Below are 22,321 nucleotides of genomic sequence, written 5' to 3'. Positions count from 1 at the left end.
GTTGTGCACTCACTCCCCAGGACGGAATAACTTTGGTGGGAAGGCCTTTTGGGCATGGGTACCTCTGGCTATATCACTGCCCTTTGAGAACTGCCTCTAGCTCAGGCAAGAATCCTAATCAAGAATTCAAAGTCAGGGAGGTAAGTTATTTGCAGAAATAATGCCCAAGAAATCTCCTCCAGCTCTTTATCTCAAGAGGATAAGGACTTGAGATCATCTGAAGGCATTATTTGCTTCCATAAACAAATTTTTTAAATATAATTTATTGTCAAATTGGCTTACAAACAATACCAGTGCTCATCCCAACAAGTGCCCTCCTCAATGCCCATCACCCATTTCCCCCTCTCCCCCACCCCTACCCACACACCCTCATTCTATTTTCTGTATTAAGAGTCTCTTGTGGTTTGACTCCCTCCCTCTCTGTTTGTAACTATTTTTCCCCCTTCCCTTCCCCCATGGACTTCTCTTAAGTTTCTCAAGATCCACATATGAGTGAAACATATGATATCTGTCCTTCTCTGACTGACTTATTTCACTCAGCATAATACCTTCCAGTTCCATCCACGTTGCTGCAAATGGCATTATTTCATCCTTTCTCATTGACAAGTAGTATTTCATTGTATATATAAAGCACATCTTCTTTATCCACTCATTAGTTGTTGGATATTTAAGCTCTTTCCATAGTTTGGCTATTGTTGAAAGGACTGCCATAAACATTGGGGTACATGTGCCCCTATGCATCAGCACTGCTGTATCCCTTGGGTAGATTCCTAGTAGTGCTATTGTTGGGTCCATAAACAAATTTTGAATTCTTTCAGATGAGAGACAATCATTGAACCCCTTGTCAGGGCTTAATACTGTACCCGGCACATATTAGGTACTCAATAGATTTTTACTGATTGGTTGATTGACTGATTGAATGAATGAATAAAGGACCCAGATTCTCTTAGTTTAGCTCTGTGCTGTCCCATAGGGTTGCATGTAGCTATTTAAATTTGAATTAAAGAAAATTTAAATGAAGATAATGATGGTTATCATATTGGAAAGCATGGATATAGCACATTTCTATCATCACGGAAAGTTCTATTGGACAACCCTGGGTTAGATGATGGGGTGAGAGAAGGAAAACTGGTGCATAGGGGAAAACATTTATTGAAGGCTGATAGCTTTACCTTGATTTTGATACTTTTAAAACAGCCTAGATCAGTCTTCTCTCATTAGATTATGTTGCATCCTGCCCATTTAGAGGTCTCGGAATCACTTCAGAAATCTATTATTGAAAAAGAGAAATATATCTCTGATCACACCCATGACCCAAACTTCTGAGAAAAAGAAGACAGGAGATTGAAGGAGGAACTAAAGCCACAGTTTCTTTCTGTCATAGGCCACAGGGAACTAACCCATCCAGGGTGCCTTGTGCCCATTATCTCATCTGGTCCTCTCAACAGCCCTGTAGGACACAGAAGGGCAGTGAAGGTAAGTGGCTGAAGGTCATGTACTTGTGAAATGGTGGAGGTAAATCCCCATACTCAAAACATCAGTAGATTGAGTAACAACTGTTTTCCAACTAAGAGCAGTAGAAGACAGAAGGATGGATAAAATATGCTTTAAGAAGCTTATAACCCAACGAAGGGAAAATAAGAGAAACACATAACAACTATATAATTGTACATATATACACATGTATTTATGTATGTATATTATATACATACATGTATACATTAATATGTATATATTATATGTATGCATAGATATATATATGTGTGTGTGTGCATATATATATATATATATATATATATATACACACACACATAATAGCATATAACTAACATTTGTTTGGTATATTAGAACTTATAAGTACTTTTCCTCAGCAAACAACTCTGATGAATGTCAAATGAATGGAATGTTGATACAGAAAGCAAGCATTCTAGGAATTCAGAGCCGGGTGAGATCACTACAGGATGGGGTGAGGGGGAAAGTTTTCCTTGAGACACAGAACTAGCAAGAATGCTGGGCAGTCACACAAACCCAAATACAACTTCTTGCTTCTATACTAGAAATCTGCCGTACTCTCCATTGCTTATAGTTTTTAATGAGGTGATTGTAAATTCATTTTACTTTCTAGAAAATAAAATGCTAACTGAGTGCTTAGAGGTCTGTGTTTTCTCTCTGATCCTCCATCCAAATGATCAACATATTAAAAACAACAACAACAAACCTCCCACACTTTGTTTTGAAATTTATTGTTAAATTGGTTTCCATACAACACCCAGTGCTCATCCCAAAAGGTGCCCTCCTCAATACCCATCACCCACCCTCCCCTCCTTCCCACCCCCCATCAGCCCTCTGTTCTCAGTTTTTAAGAGTCTCTTATGCTTTGGCTCTCTCCCACTCTAACCTCTTTTTTTTTTTTTTTCCTTCCCCTCACCCATGGGTTTCTGTTAAGTTTCTCAGGATCCACATGAGAGTGAAAACATATGGTATCTGTCTTTCTCTGTATGGCTTATTTCACTTAGCATCACAATCTCCAGTTCCATCCATGTTGCTACAAAGGGCCATATTTCATTCTTTCTCATTGCCACATAGTACTCCATTGTGTATATAAACCACAATTTCTTTATCCATTCATCAATTGATGGACATTTAGGTTCTTTCCATAATTTGGCTATTGCTAAAAGTGCTGCTATAAACATTGGGGTACAAGTGCCCCTATACATCAGCACTCCTGTATCCCTTGGGTAAATTCCTAGCAGTGCTACTGCTGGGTCATAAGGTAGGTCTATTTTTAATTTTTTGAGGAACCTCCACACTGTTTTCCAGAGTGGCTGCACCAATTTGCATTCCCACCAACAGTGCGAGAGGGTTCCCATTTCTCCACATCCTCTCCAGCATCTATAGTCTCCTGATTTGTTCATTTTGGCCACTCTGAATGGCGCCTCCCACACTTTTTATGTGATTCTAGAAACATAAGAGTAAGTTGGACATTCTAGATGTAAAAATATTTGAGTTGCTTTTACTTAATTACCCTGTGATGAGCATCCAGTGGTATAGCTCAAACACCTTACTTAACACTCAGGGTTATGTAATGTCAATTCTGCCCATCAATTCCTGTGGTGTAGAATACATAAAACTCTAGCCCTGCATTCTGACTGGTCTTGCCTCAGTTCTCCTTACATAATCATGGCCACTTCCCTGTTGGTAGTGATTTAGAAATGTCTTTCTAAAGCTCTGTGCGCTTTGCCTCAGCTTCCTTTAATTTTTTCTAAAGCTTCTGTCTTTCTTCCTTTGGATTTCTTTGGTTTCAAGCCACAGATACTCATTATGGCTAACTTAAACAGAAATGTTGAATCCTGGGAGGATATTGGATAGCTCACAGAATCAAAGGAAGGCTAGAGAACCAGGCTTAAAGGACAGAGAAACAAAGGCAGCTCCAGGGGATTCAGTGGCAAAAATTAAATCTTGCCCTTGCCACCTGCTGAAATGAATGAGTGACAATCAGATTTTTCCATCTTTCCCATTCATGTTCATCATTCCAAGCCCCAGAAGAGACAATCTGGTTAGCCTAGTTTAGGGGCCAGGGGGAGAAAGGAAACTTTACCTGACAGTCATGACGACTACATAGAGCAGAGAGTGTATGCTGGATGATCAAACCCCAGAAAATATCCACCATACCCCATTTTCTCTTCCTAACCTCCATTTCCTACTTTTTCTAATTATTCATAATAGGAGTAACCAACATATCTTCCAAGGTTATAGAAAAGATACTTTAAAAAAAAATCCATTTATATTGGAATTTTTCCCAAAAGGTATTAATGGTTGAGGAAGTTTGGCCTTAACCCTCAGCAGGTGGTAGAAAGAGTAAAAAAGATAATGTACGCAAAATGCCTATTACATGCTAACATGTAAGTTTTGGTAAATGTTATTGCCATCCCAGCGCTTCACCAGTGGTGTGTCGGAGCCAGCTCATACAGCTCACACAAGGATCCAGGATCCAATCATTATATTTTTAGGATTTTTGGTAGCTTGAAGTTGACCTTGATGGGAATTTTTACGCCATGGAAATTGGAATGTTGCAAATGAGGACTTGCCCCCTATCCCACCCCCAACATAGTTATTAATTATTTACCTGTCCACCACTGCATCCACTTCTTTCTTCACAAAATGTGGGTAGAATCATGAAGGATTGAATGCCAGTTAGGATTGGATTCAGCTGTGAGTAAAAACAACAACAGTGGTTTACTACCTATAAGTTAATTCTCTAGATTGAGGTAGGCAGTTCGGGCTTGGCTAGTAGCTCTAATTTGTTGCCTCACACAAACATGGCTTTTACTTCATGATATAAGATGGCTGCTGTAGGGGCCAAGGGCTGGCTGCCCCAAGATAGGCCAGTTTGGCATGAATTTTATTTTGAGTTATAAGCAACCAAAATGCAGCTTCTCCTAATGGAGAAGCTCTTCACATCTCCCTCACTGCCTGTTTATACCAGAGGGAGCTCTCTTGTACCAAAGATAGCTAATTATTTTTTTTTTAAGTTTTATTTATTTATTTATTTATTTATTTATTTATTTATTTATTTATTTGAGAGAGAGAGAGAGAGAGAGAGAGAGAGAGAGAGGCAGGGAGAGGGAGAGAATCCCAAGTAGGCTCCCCACAGTCAGCATGCAGAGCCTGACATGGAACTTGAACTCATGAAACCGTGAGATCATGACCTGAGCCAAAATCAAGAGTTGGCCTCTTAGCTGAGTCACCCAGAATCCCCTAACAGAGATTCCTCTTTACCTAAGAAACTTATCTGCATAATAGGGAGATCTTTGTTTTTTTCAAATATTCCTTTCACCTTCATGCTAATGGTCTCTCACTCCTTTGTATCATCAGACACTACCCCTCTCCCAGGCATCATGTTGCCTCATTGTCTTTGGAATTTCATGTCTGTGTGGATTCCCTGCATGTATGTTACATTTGATTTTTTTCCTGTTAATCTTTCTTATGTCAATTTGATTCTTAGTCCAGCTGGAAAGACTCTGAATGACAGAGGAAATCTCCCTCCCCAACACTGTGTAAGCTCCACATTACAGCCAGTAGGGAAGAGAAAGGCAAAGAAAAACTCCCCTTCCTATTAAGGCCATCAATAGAAGCAACACACAACATTTCTGCTTATACGAAATAGATTGAGGTGAAGTCACTCAACCATATCTAGCTTCAAGGGAGGCCTGGACATGTTTATTTACTCCAGGCAGCCATGTGCCCATCTGGAAACTAGGAAGAAGGAGCAAGTGGATACTGGGAGACAGCTGGCCATCACTCTTGTTACCAGCTAGAATCCAAGACTTGAACCCAATGGCTTGAACTTACCGATCTTTGTCCCACATTTTTCCTTAACCTCTTTTTTCCAGCTTATCTCTTAACTCAGGCAAATGGAAAGCAATACTGCCCCTTAAGCAATAGCAAGTGCTCTGACAAGACCTTCAGCCAGCCCAGACCACCCAGACCAGTTTGAGCTTAATCCCCAACTGGCACCTGCACAGATGGATCATGGAGTGACCTCTAGAATGACCTACCATTACCTTTACCTCATTATAATACTAAAACCTCTGCCCAAGGAGGAGCCTCAGACTCATTTACATAACATACAATGTATCTGTAGGCATATTTCCTGAAGGTGCATGCATGACCTTAAGCCCACCTCTACATATGATGACAAGGTTTCCAAGTCTAAATATTTATCCTAACCATAAATAAAATGGAACCCATCCACCCTTGCTCAGGGAGTCACAGCTTTAGAAGCTATTCCACGTGATCTCCTTGTTTGCAGCAAATAAAGTTTTCTTTTTGCAACAACCTGGTACAGCGTCTGATTCATCAAGGAGTGAACTCATGTTGATTCAGTTATACTCCTACTAATGGGTGGGATTTAGGAAAGTATAGGTGAGAGGGGAAAGTCCTGCTGGTGTGATAGGAATGTGTGTGTTTGTGGAACTCTGAAGGAGCTGGCTGGAACCAAAAATTAGAAATACTGAAAATGAGATTAAGTAAATAAGATGGAAGCTGGCCAGATCTCAGTCAGGGGCCAGGAAAACAGACAAAAGAATCTTTATCTGGTGCCACTAGAAACAGGAGGCATTGAACTTTTGGGTAGGGGAGCTGTACAATCAGAGGCATTTAAAAATTTTTAATCTAGCAATTACATGCTAGACATGTTGGAGAAGGGTGGAAAAACAGGAAGCATCAGGCAGGGTGCAGGGGAGACTGATTTCACAATCCAGCTGTGAGGTAGGAATACATCTGAGAGCCATTCGCTAGACAATGTGTTTGGCTTGATGACTGGCCTGATAGGGAGTTTCAGGCTGGGGTCAAGACACAGGATTTACAGGGTAAACAGAACAAACCTGCCTTGGTAGGTGTTTTCAACTGGGCCACTTAGAAGCAGAGCCTGTGGAGCTCCTGGGTGGCTCAGTCGGTTGAGCAGCTGACTTCAACTCAAGTCATGATCTCATAATTCATGGGTTCGAACCCCGCATTGGGCTCTGTGCTTACAGTTCAGAGCCTGGAGCCTGCTTCACATTCCATGTTTCTCTCTCTGCCCCTTAAACCCTTCCCCGCTTGTGCCCTTTCTCTCTCTCAAAAATAAATAAACAAAAAAAAGAAGCAGAGCCTGGTGGGACATTTATTCAAGGGGCTGATTGAAGGAAGAAAAGAAGAGTAAGGACAATGGGATGGCAAAGGGGAAGCAGCTGAGCAAGTGTGTGGGCTGAGCTGCAGTCCATAGGAAAGCTCTTGGCACAGATGTCACAAGGGTGGGCTACAGCTGGAGGCAAGTGGGCTGGTGTCTTATAGTCCTGCATCAGGCAGTCATTGACTCAGGCCAAAGTGTGTGTAACTGGGGAAGGCTTGGCTCCCATTTGACCCAGGGCAATTCTTCAAAAAGGGGACAGCTGTGTGGTTATCAGACAACATGCTTGTGGGTGATGAGTGGACCAGCTGCTAAAAGGTCTGAGTGAGGCCCAGACAGAATCCGTTACAGTGGGTCCATTTTGGGTGTGTTGGATTTGAGGTGGCAAAGAAATAAGGTATTAGTACATAACTAGTGGGTCATGGGATCTACCAGATAGGAGTTCATGTAGAAGAATAGGGCTAGCTATGAAGATTCTAGAGTGAGGGACTCTGACACACAGATAATAGTGTGATAAGAAGAAATAAGCTCTTTGAGGGCCATAGAGACAGAGAGGTGAGCAAGCCTTTGGAAAGAAAGTTGGTTATTCCCTAGTGGGAAGGTGGGTGGGAAAAGAGGAATCAATGAATAAAACAAAGCAGAGATCAGTAGAAAGACATATTAGTGTGGTAGTTTAACTTATCACTGGAAGTCAAGGGAAGAAGACATTGAAGAAGAATGAGTATGGAGAAAAAGTTGAGGTGTCTTGTTTTGTTTTGTTTTGTTTGTTAGTTCAGATGTTGTTGGTGGCCTTTAAGGGAACAACGTCACAGCAGAACTGGGTTAGAAACCACATAGTGAGAGCTAGTAATGCTTTCCATATTTAATGGCATTCCATTCTGGTTCTTAACTCCTCTAGGGCACTTCTTGCTTCAATTGATATGCTGCTCATTCTGGCTTGTCCTAAGGTTACTCTGTGTTCTGGTTACCTAGTATATATGCTGCCGAAGTGAGCACAATGTCTGGTTACCTAATGTTGCCTAACAGATTACCCCAAGACTTAGCAGCATGAGACACCCTTAGTTATATTCATGGATTCTGTGGATTAGGAATTTGGATGGACACAGTGGGGATGGCTTGTCTCTGCTCCATGATGTCTGGGGCTGCAGCTGGAAGACTCAAAAGCTGGGGACCAGAATTATCTGCAGGTTTCTTCACTCACACATCTGACAGTGGATGCTGTCTTATTGGCTGGGGGCTTCAGTTTCTCTCCTGGTGGTCTAGATTGGGTTATTCCTGCATGGTGGCTGGGTTACTGAAAGAAAGAAGCAGGCATGAACTGTATTCTTTTTATAACCTCATCTTTTTTATGATCTATATTGTTCTCCCTGTACCCCATTGGTCAGTGCAGTCACAGCCCAACCCAGATTCAAAGGGAGGGAACATGACCCCACCCTGGAATCTATAAAACTACTGAAGAAGAGCATGGAGGTGGAGGGCCACTCATCTTCAGAAAATGCCATCTGCTATACTCTGTCAGAGCTTCTTATGAGTGTCCTCTTTATTCAACAACCATCAATAATAACAGTAATGGAATGAACTACCTGAGGCCTAGAGGGGTAAGTGAGGTACTCTAGATGACTCAACAAGGACTCCAGTGTGACATGGACCCAGGGCTTCTGGGTTGATGTTACTTTTATTAAGAACTGGATGCCTCCAAAGAGCAAATAAAACTTGTGGAGACTGGGACTGTTTCTTCAGATGCCCCATCCATCCTCACAGCAGCTCAGGGTCAACTAGAGAGCTATGAACAGAGATCCCTCAGCCACTTACTGACTGGTCCTGCATTTGATACACCCATTTAATATGATGATTTAATATAATTTTGTATCTCTTTTCTCAGGAGAGCAGTCAAAGGCTAGGACACAGACCCTAATGTTGCATTCAACTTCCTGTCTGGAAGACCAGGATGAAGTTGCTTCTGATCTCTATGCTGGCAATGAGCAAGGCAGCACCCATGTCAGGAGTGTGAGGTAAGTGGGAGATGCCAAGGAGTATTCAGGTAGAGAAATTAGATGGTGATCTGAGGTAACTGCATAGGAAAAGCAGGGAAGGCTAGAAGGGAAGTGGCTGAGGCAATGGCTGTGGGTCCAGCTCAGAGGGGAGGGGAGCCAATTTCCACCCCCTCCTGAACTCACATCCCAGTTCTAAACATGTTTCACAGCCCCAGGGGGAGACTCTGGCAAAGGATTCAGTGTGGGTAGCAGGCATACTTATCACGATCAGGAGTGGGTGGGAGCAGATCTTAGAACTTACATCAGGTCTCAATTTTCCAGACCCTGCCTATGCCCTGCCCTTCCACCCAAACCTATCTTTGACTTTATCTCTTTAGAAATGTCCTTGGGCTAGCAGTTTCTTTCTCAGAGATTGCAGATCAGGAAGGACCTTTGGAAACCACAGTTTCCACTTCCGCTGTAGGGGCAGAACGCATGGGGAAGCCCAACCCCTCAATGCCTGGGAAGTAGCAGAGGAAGTAACTGAAGCTGGCTCTGTGCTGTAGGACTATTGCCCTTACCAGGTCCCCACTATCCTGCATCAGCCCTGCAGGGACCTGTCAGGGGGTCTTTTTGCCTCTGGTTTCTCTCTATCCTGCTCACCTCTATAAAAAGGTATTTTCTCCCTGCTCAGGCCCCCTGGCAGTAGCTCACTGTGACTTCTCATCTTACCCCCAACTCCTTGGCCTCACCTTCATGACCTTGGTGTATCATTTGTGAGTCACCCTTGCTGCCTTGTTCCAGCCCCACCAATGTGCTTATTGCTCTCTCCCACATAGGAATTACTCACTGCTTATGTCATCAATCCCTCTGGAATGTGCCCCTTCCTCCATGACACCCATTCTCTCTTCATCCTTTATTATTATTTTTTAAACTAACAGTGTTGTCTTTTCCCCCCTTGGATGATTAAAATAATACATACTTTTTGTAGAAAATCTGTAAAATGAAAAATGTATACAAAAGAAAATTGAAAGTACCCATAACTCCACAGCTTAACTAACTGTGGTAACTAACATTACCATTCTGGTGGGCTTCCTTCTTGTCTCCTCCTCACCAAAACTCCTTCCTGCCTCAGGCCTTCATGCATGCTTATTATTCCTTCTGCCTAAAAGTCTCTCTCTCTTCCTTTCTCCTCTACCTACTACCCCCTCTTCTCTTCCCACCTGCATTCTGTGAGTAAATCAACTCATCTGTATGATCATAAAGGTCATTCTTGCAGAGAAACTGTTCCTCTACCTCCAAGTTATGTCTATTACACATTCACAGCACCCAGTACTTTTCCTTGTATCATTTACCACAACTAGAAATAAACCATCATTTTTGTCCTCATGTGTTTAATGTCTGTCTAAGCTACTTGACTTGACATAAGGTCCATGACTGGCTTACTTGTTTATTCTGTTCACCCTAGCATCTGCCACAGTGCCCCGTATACAGAAAACACACAACACATTGTACCAAGACACCTTCCTAGAGTAACCATGTGTCCTCTCAGCACTTTAAAATAATCAGTTTAAAAAATACGATGACTCAATTACCATATGAGACCTGGTTCCAGGTACAGGAAACCTGGATCTTGCCCCAAGGAGTCTTCAGTCTTTTGAGGGAGACAGACAAGTAAGTGGAGGATTCTGATATGTCCTTGATAATCAGTTATAAGTATATATAATCAATAGTGTTAAGTAAAGCATAGAGAAAGGGCCCCTAAACTAGCCTTGAGGGAGGTGATGCTATTGTTTTAATTTGTCCTCATTAGTCATTTACTTCATAGACTCATAGGATAATAGAATTGAATGGGACCATGAGATCAATAGGCCCCAACTCTTTCTGTGAGGTGAGGAAATTAAAGCAGTGAAGGGCAATAAAGTGACTTGGCCAAAGCCCCTGGGTAATTTACTGGTGGCAGATCTGGGATTAGAGCCTCAATCTTGAGACTCCCAGTGCAGTACCCTTTCTAACTGTACCTTAGGGGCCTTTGGAGGAGGGGCCTTTAGAGGAGGCCCCCCCCCTTCCATTCTGTTAATCCCCAAGTCCTGCTGATTTTACCTTGTAAAGGTTTCTTCAGTTTGTCTGCTTTTCCTCCTGTCCCCTCTATCACGCTCCAAACCTCCATCATCTCCAGCCTGGGTGCCTACACTCACTTCCTACCTTGTCTCTCTGCTTCTAGTCTTGTCCTGATCAGATTCCTTCTCCACTTTGCAGCCCAAGTGAGCCTTCACAGGCCTAAGTGTGAGCATGTATATCCCCAGCTTAAAGCCTCATTGAATTTTTCGTTCAAATTAATATGGTATGTTAGCTTTGGCTGCCATAACAAAATACTGCAGAGTGGGTGGCTTAAACCACAGAAATTTATTTCTCATTGTTCTGGAGGCTGTAAGTCCAAGATCAGGGTGCCAGAAAGTAGGTTTAATTCTGAGTCCTCTTCTTCTTCTTCTTCTTCTTCTTCTTCTTCTTGTTCTTCTTCTTCTTCTTCTTTCCATGTCAGACAAGTAATGTGCCGAGGTCGTAACAGGGAGGCACATGTCACATAACGGTGTGAATATCCAATCATCACTCTTAGGAACTACAAAAGGAGAAGAGCTCTCTTGTGTCTCCTCCTTTTTTAAGGACACAAATCCTATCAAATTAGGGCCCCAGTCTTAGGACCTCATTTAACCTTAATTACCTACAAAGGACCCTATCTCCAAATACAGTCACATTGGAGTTTGGGGCTTCAACAGATGAATCTTGGGGGCACACAAACCCATCCATAGCACACAGTCTACGAAGTCTTTCTTAATCTGGCCTACTTTACCCACTACCCTCTCTGCTTTCATGCTTCTATACCTTCAATCTCTCTTGGTTCCTTTAACTTGTTCAGTTTTCTGCAGCGCTGATCCCTCCATCATCTTCCCTCTTTCTCTGCCTCTCCTATTCCTATTTAGTCTTTGTAAGGAAATATCCATCTATCCTTGGAGCAAATGGATATGGTTTGCCCACTTTGGCTCTGAGTCCCCCAAGATATCATAGGACCTGTCTTGGATCTCTTTGAGAGTGCTTATTTTTTTGAGAACCGAGACCTGAAGACACCCAATTACAAAATAGAGTGTACAGCCCCCATTGTAAGCTGGAGATGGAAACTCAGTCCCTCTTTACTGGTTTCCTCCTTTTGGACCTATATCTCACCTTTTCTATTTCTGCTTGGGCAAACCACTGAATTATTTCTTGAGGGACATGGCCCTCCCTTGCCTAGTAAGCAGTAAACTCAGCTTCCCTCCTCTGCCAGCTGCCACGTCTTTGTATTTTGGTTTGTTACTTTCAAGTCTCAGTTTAAATATCGGTTTCCAAGGAAGGCCTTCCCTGAAACCCCATCCTGTGTTTAGTCCTTTGTCTCTCCATTCCTGTGGCAGCCTATGTTCCCCCTTTCCTAAGAGTCACTACCTCATCCCTGTATGTTTCGTGTCTGTTCTAGGCAGCATGCACCTCTGTCTACTCGGTTGCAGTTCCCCAGGTTAGTGCAGCACCTGCTCCTAGTAGGCTATTAGAAACTGTTAGCTTTTATTAGTGGAAGCTCTGTAAATATCCACTGGCTTGAGTTGTTTTCAAATAGTTCCTCAGATAGTATATGTATCTTGTTGTCTAAATTGGACTGAAATTTGTCAGAAGGATCCCGTCTGTTCCTTTCTTTAATTCTTCCTCACTATGCCCATTATGGGCTTCTTCATCCAAAAAACATTTCATAAATGATTTTTAACTGATCTCCCACAGTAACTTTCCCAAAAGGGATCATATTCTAAGAAATGATCAAATTCAAGAGTATGTGTGTAACAGGACAATTTATTATGAATTTATTGTAAGAATCTATTAAGAATTAGAAAGGAATGCAGGTGTTCTCTTCCTCCTCTGCATAGCCAGGACTTTGTTTCCTTGAAGTTGTAGGTTTCCTGACCCCTAGAGGAGGTTGACTTTTTTTGTGTGTGTGTTTGTTTATTTATTTATTCAAATTTTTATTATTTTATTTTATTTGCATTTTTTTTTCATTATGATAAGTGTACTTTTTAATCCCCATCACCTGTTTCACCCATCCTCCCACCTACCTCCCCTCTGGTAACAATCAGTTTGTTCTCTATAATTAAGAGTCTGTTTCTTGGTTTGTCCCTCTCTCTTTCTCTTTTTTTTCTTTTGCTTGTTTGTTTTGTTTCTTATGTTTCACATATGAGTGAGATCGTATGGTACTTGTCTTTTACAGACTGACTTATTTTGCTTAGTGTTATACTCTCTAACTCTATCCATGTCATTGCAAATAGTGAGATTTCATTCTCTTTTATGGCTGGACAATATTCCATTGTGTGTGTGTGTATATATAATATATATATACATATTCTATTTCTTCTTTATCCATTGATCTATTGATGGACATCTGGGCTGCTTCCATAGTTTGACTATTGTAAATAATGCTGCAGTAAACATAGCGGTGAATGTATCCCTTTGAATTTGTGTTTTTGTATTTTTTGGATAAATACCCAGTAGTGTAATTACTGGATCCTAGGGTAGTTCTATTTTTAACTTGCTGAGTAAACTCCATACTATTTTCCACAGTGGCTGCATCAGTTTGCATTCCCACCAACAGTGCAAGAGGGTCCTTTTTTCTCCACATCCTCCCCAACACTTGTTGTTTCTTGTGTTTTTTATTTTAGCCACTCTGACAGGGGTGAAGTGTTATCTCATTGTAGTTTGGATTTGCATTTCTCTGATAATTAATGATGTTGAGCATCTTTTCATGGTTTGGGGTTGAGTAGTTCTTTACGGATTTTGGATACCAACCCTTTATTGGATATGTCATTTGCAAATATCTTCTACCCATTCAGTATGTTTCCTTTTAGTTTTGTTGGTTGTTCCCTTGTCTGTGCAGAAACTTTCTTCTTTAATGTAGTCTCAATAGTTTATTTTTGCTTTTATTTCTTTTGCTTCAGAAGACATATCTAGAAAAATGTTGCTATGGCTGATGTCAGAGTAATTACTGCTTGTGTTCTCTTCCAGGATTTTGATTGTTCCTTTTCTCACATTTAGGTCTTTAATCCATTTTGAATTTATTTTGTGTATGGTGTATGAAAGTGGTCCAGTTTCATTCTCTTGAATTTTGCTGTCCAGTTTTCCCAACACCATTGTTGAAGAGACTTTTCCTCATTGTATGTTCATGCCTCCTTTGTTAAAGATTAATTGACCATATAATTGTGGATTTATTTCTGGGTTTTCTATTCCATTCCATTGATTTGTTTGTTTGTTTTAGAGAGAAAGAGCACAGGGAGGTAGAGGGGCAGAGGGAGAAAGAGAGAATCTTTTTTTTTTTTTAGGTTGATTTGTTTATTTTGGGGGGGGGCAAGTGTGAATGGGGGAGGGGCAGAGAAAGGGAGAGAGAATCCCAAGCAAGCTCTGCACTGCCAGCACAGAGTTCGACGAAGGGCTCAAACCCATGAACCGGGAGATTGTGACCTGAGCCAAAATCAAGAGTCAGATTCTTAACTAACTGAGCCACCCATGTGCCCCTATGTATTTATTTTTATGTCAGTACCATACGGTTTTAATTACTACTGCTTTGTAATATAACTTGAAATCTGGAATTGTGATACCTCCAGTTTTGTTTTGCTTTTTCAAGATTTCTTTGACTCTTCAAAATCTTTTGTGGTTCCATACAAATTTTAGGATTGTTTCTTCTAGTTCTGTGAAAAATGCTATTGGTGTTTTAATAAAGATTACATTAAATCTGTAGGTAGTATAGAAATCTTAACAATATTTATTGTTTCAACCCATGAACATGGAATATCTTTCCATTTCTTTGTGTTGTCTTGAATTTCTTTCATCAGTGTTTTTATAATTTTCAGAGTACAGGTCTTTCACCTATTTGGTCAACTTTATTCCTAAATATTTTATTGTTTTTGGTGCAATTATAAATGGGATTATTTTCTTTAAATTTTTTTTAATGTTTATTTATTCTTGAGAGAGAGACAGAGCACGAACAAGGGAAGGGCAAAGAGAGATACAGAATCTGAAAGAGGCTCCAGGCTCCCAGCTGTCAGCACAGAGTCGGACACGGGGCTCGAACCCACGAACCGTGAGATCATGACCTGAGCGGAAGTCAGACACTTAACTGACTGAGCCACCCTGGCGCCCAGGGATTGTTTTCTTAATTTCACTTTTTGCTGTTTCACTATTATTGTATAGGAATGCAACAGATTTCTGTACATTGATTTTTTATCCTGTGACTACTGAATTCATTTATCAGTTCTAGTAGTTTTTGGGTGGAGTCTAGGATTTTCTATATATAGTATCATATCATCTGCAGATAGTTTTACTTCTTTACTATTTAGATGCCTTTTATTTCTTTATACTGTCTAATTGCTGAGACTAGGACTTCCAGTACTATGTTAACTATCAGTGGTGCGATTGAACATATTTTGATCTTTGGGGAGAAGTTCTCAGTTTTTCACCATTGAGTATGATTTTAGTTGTAGGTTTTTCATGTATGGCTTTTATTACGTTGAGATAGGTTGTGTCTAGACTTACTTTCCAGAGGGTTTTTTTTTTTATCATGAATGGTTGTGGTACTTTGTCAAATGCTTTTTCTGCAACTACTGAAGTTGTCATATGCTTTTTGTACTTTTTCTTATTGATATGATGTATCATGTTTTGCAAATATTGAACCATCTTTGTGTTCTGGCACTAAATCCAACTTGATGGTGGTGTGTGGTTTTTAAAATGTATTGCTGGATTAAGTTTGCTAATATTTTGTTGAGGATTTTTGCATCTATACTCATGAGAGATTTGGTCTGTAGTTCTCTTTTTTTGTGGTGTCTTTATCTGGTTTTGGTATCAGGGTGATACTGGTCTCAGAATGAATTCGGAAGTTTTCTTTCCTCTTATATTTTTTAGAATAGCTTGAGAAGAATAGGTATTAACTCTTCTTTAAATGTTTGGTGGAATTCACCTGTGAAACCATCTGGTCTTGGACTTTTGTTTTTTCTTTGGGGGGGGTGTCTTTTTTTAAGTTTATTTTTGAGAGAGAGAGACACACACACAATGTGAGCAGAGGAGGGGCAGAGAGAGAGAGAGGGAGACACAGAATCCGAAGTAGGCTCCAGGCTCTGAGCTGTCAGCACAGAGTTCGACGCAGGACTTAAACTCAAGAACCACAATATCATGACCTGAGCCAAAGTCTGACACTCAACTGACTGAGCCATCCAGGTGCCCCTGTTTTGGGGGAGTGTTTTGATTATTGATTCAATTTCATTGCTGGTAATTGGTCTGTTCAAATTTTCTATTTCTTCCTGCTTTAGTTTTGGTAGATTATTTGCTTCTAGGAATTTATCCATTTCTTCTGCATTGTCAACTTTGTTGGCATATAGGTTTTCATAATACTCTTGTTACAATTGTTTGTATTTTGGTAGTGTTGGTTGTTATTTCTCCTATTTCATTAGTGGTTTGGTTTATTTGTGTCCTCTCTCTCTCTCTGTCTCTCTGTTTCTCTCTTTCTTTTGTTTTTTTGGATGAGTATGACTAGAGATTTATCAATTTTGTTGATCTTTTCAAAGAACCAGTTCCTGGTTGCATTGATCTGTTCCATTGTTGTTTTCTTTTTTAAGTATCTCTATCATATATTTCTGCTCTAGTCTTTATTATTTCCTTCCTTTTGCTGGTTTGGGTTTTGTTTGTTCTTTTTCTAGCTCTTTTAGGTGTAAGGTCTTTTGTGTATTTTAGAAGGAAAGGAAAGAATCAGGCTGAGTGAGAGTCTAAAGGAAATCCACCTCTAAGTAGGCTTTAGTTTTAGAAGGTATTGGATGTCTGGTCTGAGATGGGAGGATAGACAGTATACCCCTTGGTTGATTCTTGGAACTCTGGGAACTCAGAGAAAAGATAGGGGATGCAACTTCTCCAGGGAATGTGGAGGTCTAGGCCTCTTCCAAAGCAGCCCCTTGGATGGTACTGGTTGCTAGGGTCCATGAGAACTGGGCCAGGATACTTTGGATAGGGCATTTTCAGAGCCTTGACAAATGTCCCCAGCCACCAGGCAAGGCCAGATCAAGACTGTAGGGAAGCACTAAAAATGTTACAGTGCCCCCCACCCCCGCCCCGATAAAAGAGGTATATGAAACCAAAAAACAGCTTTAAGGGTATACTATAGATTTGTGATTTTCCCCAGTAGTGTGACTGCTTTCATGCTCTCCTCTCTCTCCATCTGCTTCTATTTCTCCTCTTTCTCCTCCTTCTCAAATATAAAATTATTTCCAAAGTTGGTTTTTTTTCCCCCCCACTCCTGGCTTTGCTGGTGTCATGAATGGGTGATTAGGACATGCCCAGGTCAGCTGAGTGGCTTGACTTCTTTTTTTTTAGTTTATTTATTTATTTTGAGAGAGACAGAGACAGCACAAGTGGGGGAGGAGCAGAGAGAGAGGGAGACAGAGAATCCCAAGTAGGCTCCGCACTGTCAGCACAGAGCCTGATGCAGGGCTCAAACTCATGAAACTGTGAGATCATGACCTGAGTGGTAACCAAGAATCAGATGCTTAACTGACTAAGCCACCCAGGTGCACCTGAGCGGCTTGATTCTAATGCACCCCACAGGCCTAGGCAAGAAACAAGGAATACAAGGCAGTGCTGACCACCATGGTCAGAGCAGCAGACTCTCCTCTTTCCTCAGGACAGCGTGAGCCTAAAGCTTCCCTGTGTGACCCAAGGGGGACAGTCTAAATAGTGTTAGACTCTAGAATTCTAGTCAGTGATGGTCAGGGCTGAGGTCAGACTTGATATGAGTGAGTCCATAAAGAAATAAGACATTACCTGTGCCCCAAGAGCTGTGGATCAGTTCATTCATATCTGTTACATGTATATGGACATACATGCTTACATGCACATAACTCTTTCTAGATAGAGAAGGAACTAGTAACAATTATGGCTTCTGGGAAGTAAGACTAAGTCTGCCTATTTGTTGTTGTTGTTTTTTGACTAGGTTTTTTAAAAAAACATTGAACAGATGTTATTTTTATAATAAAAATGTACTTCAAAAATTAACATGACAGCAACAATAAACTCATCAGATTGCTAATATCTTCAGATTTCAAACTCTAGGACAGATGGAGAATCTGCTTTTCAGGAAGAGCTTATGACCCAGGGCTAGGCTATTAGAGGGGGATCAGTGATGTCTTCCAGCTGTGGTGTGTCCAGTGCAGCTGGAGAGGAGGCTAAATATAGAGTAGGCTGTGCAGTGTAGCAAGATGAGTCAGGGCTAGTGCTAGAACATTCCTTCATTCTGTCAATGAGCATTCACCTTGTACCTGAATTCCAGACACAAGGACATAGAAGTAACAAAGCAGCGGGGTCTGGCTGGCTCAGTCTGTAGATCAAGCGACTCTTGATCTCAGGTTCATGCGTTCAAGCCCCACACTGGGTGTGGAGCCTACTTAAAAAAAAAAAAAAGGTGAACAAAGCAGACTGAGTCCTTGGTCCCTGGATTTAGAGTCTAGAGGAGGTGATGTGTGGGTCACACTGGGCCACACTGGCCTAGCTGGAGAACCAGGAGAGAGAGTGTGAAGCATAGAGGGCCCAGGAAAATCCCAAGGTCAGGTATGGGTAGAGGAAGGTTGTGTACCTTTCCAGGGCACTTAGTTCTTTAGTGCCTCTCCACAGGGCCTCTTCTATGTTGTTTGAGGGGCTAGAAGGTTTCTTTTTATTTACTTATTTACATAGGGCTTGAACTCATGACCCTGAGATCAAGAGTCACATGCCACACCGACTGAGCCAACCAGGCACCCCTAGAAGTTTTCTTTTTAATTTAAAAGATTTTTTTAATTGAAAAAGTTATTTTAAAATTCACATAGAGTAAAATTTACTTTTTTTAGTGTACATTTCTATGAATCTTAAAAATTTTTTTGAATGTTTATTATTTTTGAAGGAGAGAGAGAGAGAGACAGAGCGTGAACAGGGGAGGAGCAGAGAGAAAGGGAGACACAGAATCCAAAGCAGGCTCTAGGTTCTGAGCTGTCAGCACAGAGCCTGATGTGGGGCTCTAACCCACAAACCGTGAGATCATGACCTGAGCCGAAGTCAGATGCTCAACCGACTGAGCCACCCAGGCGCCCCTCTATGAATCTTAATATGTGTAAAAATTCATGTAATCACCACCACAATCAAGATATAGAATAGTTCTGCTGCCCCAAACTCCCTTATGCTATCCTTTGTAGTCACATCCTTCCTCCCATCCCTTGCAAACCTCTTGCTGGTTTGAGCTATTCTCCATTACTGTTGTTTTGTCTTTTCAAAAATGTCACAGAAATGGAATAATATAGCCATGGGACCTTTTTAAAAAGATTTATTTATTTATTAAAAATGTTTATTTATTTGGGGGGTGGGTAGAAGGAGAGGGAGAGAAAAAGGGAAAGAATCCAGAAAGAATCCCAAGCATGTTCTGCACTGTCAGCATGGGACCCGACACAAGGCTTAAACCCATGAACCTAACCACTAACCGTGAGTACATGACCTGAGCCGAAATCGGGTCACTTAACCAACTGAGACACCCAGGCACCCCTTAAGATTTTATTTTTAAGTAATCTCTACACACATCATGGGGCTGAAACCCACCACCCCAAGATCAAGAATCACATGCCCCACCAACTGAGCCAGCCAGGAGCCTCAGCATGAAACCTTTTGAGATCCGATTTGTTCATCTAGCATAATGCCTTTGAGAGGCATCCGAGTTGTTGCATGTATCAATAATTTGTTTCTTTTTGCTTCTAGATAGTATTCCATGGTATGGATATGTCAAGTTATGCATTTACCCATTTTAACATAGTTTTGGGTAATTACAAATAAAGCTGCTGTGAGCATTTAGTGTACAGGTTTTTGTATGAACATATCTTTATTTGTCTCAGGTAAATACCTACAGGATTGCTGAGTTAAATGGTAAGTGTGATTGACTTTATAAGAAATTGCTGAACTGTGTTCGAAAGCAGACTTTGTGCTCCACTAGTAACAAAATAGAGTTGCTCTGCATTTTGTCAACATTTGATGATGCTGTCAATATCTTTTACTTTAGCTGTTCTAATAGATTTGTAGTGGTAATGCATCATGGTTTCAATCTGCAAAATTGATGGCCAAATGTTGAGTTTATTTGCCTTCTTGCTACCCTCTTAGTGTAAGTGTCTATTCACGTCTTTTGCCTATCTTTAAATTCGGTTGTCTGTTTTCTTGCTGTTGAGTTTTGAGAATTCCTTATGTATTCTGGATACACGTTCTTTTTTTTTTTAATGTTTATTTGAGAGAGAGAGAGAGAGAGAGAGAGAGGGAGGGAGAGAGAGAGCATGAGCAGGGGAGGGGAGAGAGAGAGGGAGACACAGAATCTGAAACAGGCTCCAGGCTCTGAGCTATCAGCACAGAGCCCGATGCGGGGCTCGAACTCACAAACTGTGAGATCGTGACCCGAGCTGAAGTCAGACACTGAGACACTGGGTAGCAACTGAGCTACCCAGGCACCCCTGGATACATGTTCTTTGTAGGATATGTGATTTGGAAATACTTTCTTTCACTTGACATCTTGTCTTTTCATTCTCTTAGTAGAATCTTTGGCACAACATATTTTTTTTTAATTTGGTAAAAAATATTTTTATCACTTATTTTATTGAGATGTAACTGCTATTTAGAAACATGTACAAATAGTAAGTGTACAGCTTGATTCATTTTTACATTTGTATTCACTAATTTAACCACAATCTCCCCCAAGATAACATCACCCCCATTACCCCAGAAGGTTCCCTTAAGCCCCTATCTAGTCAATATACAGCATTCCCTCTCATACCCTCCTTTGAAATAACTGCTATTCTGACTTCTGTCACCATATATTAATTTTATCTAGAAGGTTTCAAAAAATTGTGCTCCATGTTTTGTGACCTACTTGGTTTTGTCTTGGAAAATGAAAGTCTCCAAAAACCCCACTTTGGAGACAGATGCCGATGCCCTCACCAGATGTGATGCAGAGGTTGGTTAGCAAGGCTGGGTTTCTTAGCATCTTGCTTCTGGCATGCCTTAAGCCATGCTTCACAACAGGGTCCAAAAACTTCGTAGAAAATGCCAGAAGAGGTCTAGGCACCCTAAAAATCCAATGACATGGAAAGAGAAGAATCTCAGGAATCAAAAGACATGGGTTCAGCCTCCCTCTCTGACATTTCCTGCATGTCCTTGAACAAACTACATAAACTTCTTGAGCCTCAGCCACCTCATCTGTAAAGTGGGAACAGTATATCCACTGTGTTTATCAGGCTTGTTCACAAATATGTGAATCTCTTTCTTCTTCCAGGTTCCTAGGAAAACTGTACTTTGCCACCCCATTTAACTCTTACCAATTAACCCAGGCATGGCTGTGTAACTTAAATTGACTAATTACAATATGTGTCTTCTATGTGGAATAATTTTAAAGATTTAATTTTTAAGTAATCTCTACATCCAATGTCGGGCTTGAGTTTACACCTCCAAGATCAAGAGTCACAAGCTCTACCAACTGAGCCAGTCAGGCACTCCCTACTTTCCCCATCTCCAAATATTTATTTATTTATTTATAAAAGTTTATTTATTTATTTATTTATTTATTTATTTATTTATTTATTTCATCAATCTCTACACCCAATGTGGGGCTCAAACTCACAACCGTAAGATCAAGAGTCACACACTCTTCCAAGAGGCACCCCTCTTCTGTGTGGAACTTTAAAAAGCCAACGTGTGCTTTTCTACATTCTCTCCTCCTACTTATGGCAACTGGCAATGTTTTAGATAGTGGCTACCCTGTCAACCTAGGTCCTAGAGTTAGGACCATGATGACTCAGAGTACAGCCTCAGCCAACCCAGGAGCAATAAATAACTTTTTGTTGCATAAAGACATCAAGATTTTAGGGATGCTTGTTATAGAAGCATAACCTAGCTTCTTTGGGTGACATACTGTATTATAGATATTACCAGAATTATATGAAAAAAAATGTGCAACTTCTGGGGACATAATAAGGCTTAATTTTCTTCCTTTCAAAATATTTTTCTTTCTTTCTGAAGGGTCATGAACCTAGGGATGTTCTTACCAGCCAAGAACCCTTGATGATCTATAAGAGAACAGACATCCATTCAACCACAAAAGAAAGAAGAGGAAGGGATACAAAGCAACAAAGGGTACAGAAATATGACACAAAGCAAGGAAGAGAAACAAAGTGAAAAAAGTGAGACAAAGTATAAAAACAGGGAGAAGAGAGGTACAGAGGATGCCTGAGACACAGACAGAGATGATTCTAAGAAAAACAACTGCTGAGGCAAATGGAAACTGTATCTGTTTGGGATGTTACCCCAGCCCTAGGCAAGTAATGTCAACTGTTATGGTAGCTGAACAATCTTGATTAGTTCCTGGTCTTCCATTCATCAGTCTTGGCACCTAATGTTTACTGAGCACCTACTGTATGCCTGGCACTGTGCTTGTGCTGAGTTTAGGGAGGTAAGTATGACCCAGTGCTAACAGCTGCTTTCAAGAATCCCCTAATCTGTTGTGAAGCAGTCACATGAAGAGTTAGAATAAAATTTGGCCTGTGACATGATGGAAGTGCCTGCAAGGAGTTAAGGG

The 22,321-nt window shown here is 40.9% G+C and overlaps 2 long non-coding RNA genes and 1 pseudogene across 2 annotated transcripts; 1 reads left to right on the top strand and 2 right to left on the bottom strand.

Annotated features, from left to right (window-relative positions):
* Window positions 1–1,135: 1,135 nt before the first annotated feature.
* LOC113597133 (uncharacterized) lies at window positions 1,136–20,810 on the bottom strand. Its single transcript, XR_003417997.2, has 4 exons — window positions 20,621–20,810; window positions 7,872–7,964; window positions 4,127–4,210; window positions 1,136–1,270 (listed from the first exon to the last, which is right to left on the bottom strand). It is a non-coding gene; the product is annotated as an uncharacterized LOC113597133 (long non-coding RNA).
* LOC113597132 (uncharacterized) lies at window positions 8,146–19,633 on the top strand. Its single transcript, XR_003417996.2, has 3 exons — window positions 8,146–8,268; window positions 8,553–8,682; window positions 19,602–19,633. It is a non-coding gene; the product is annotated as an uncharacterized LOC113597132 (long non-coding RNA).
* Window positions 11,180–11,275, bottom strand: LOC113597153 (uncharacterized; annotated as a pseudogene).
* Window positions 20,811–22,321: the final 1,511 nt, after the last annotated feature.

This window comes from Acinonyx jubatus, chromosome B2 (genome assembly GCF_027475565.1).
Source record: "Acinonyx jubatus isolate Ajub_Pintada_27869175 chromosome B2, VMU_Ajub_asm_v1.0, whole genome shotgun sequence".
NCBI lineage: Eukaryota > Metazoa > Chordata > Mammalia > Carnivora > Felidae > Acinonyx > Acinonyx jubatus.
The sequence above is the reverse complement of the archived record's forward strand: the minus strand, read 5'-3'. Positions and strand labels throughout refer to the sequence as shown.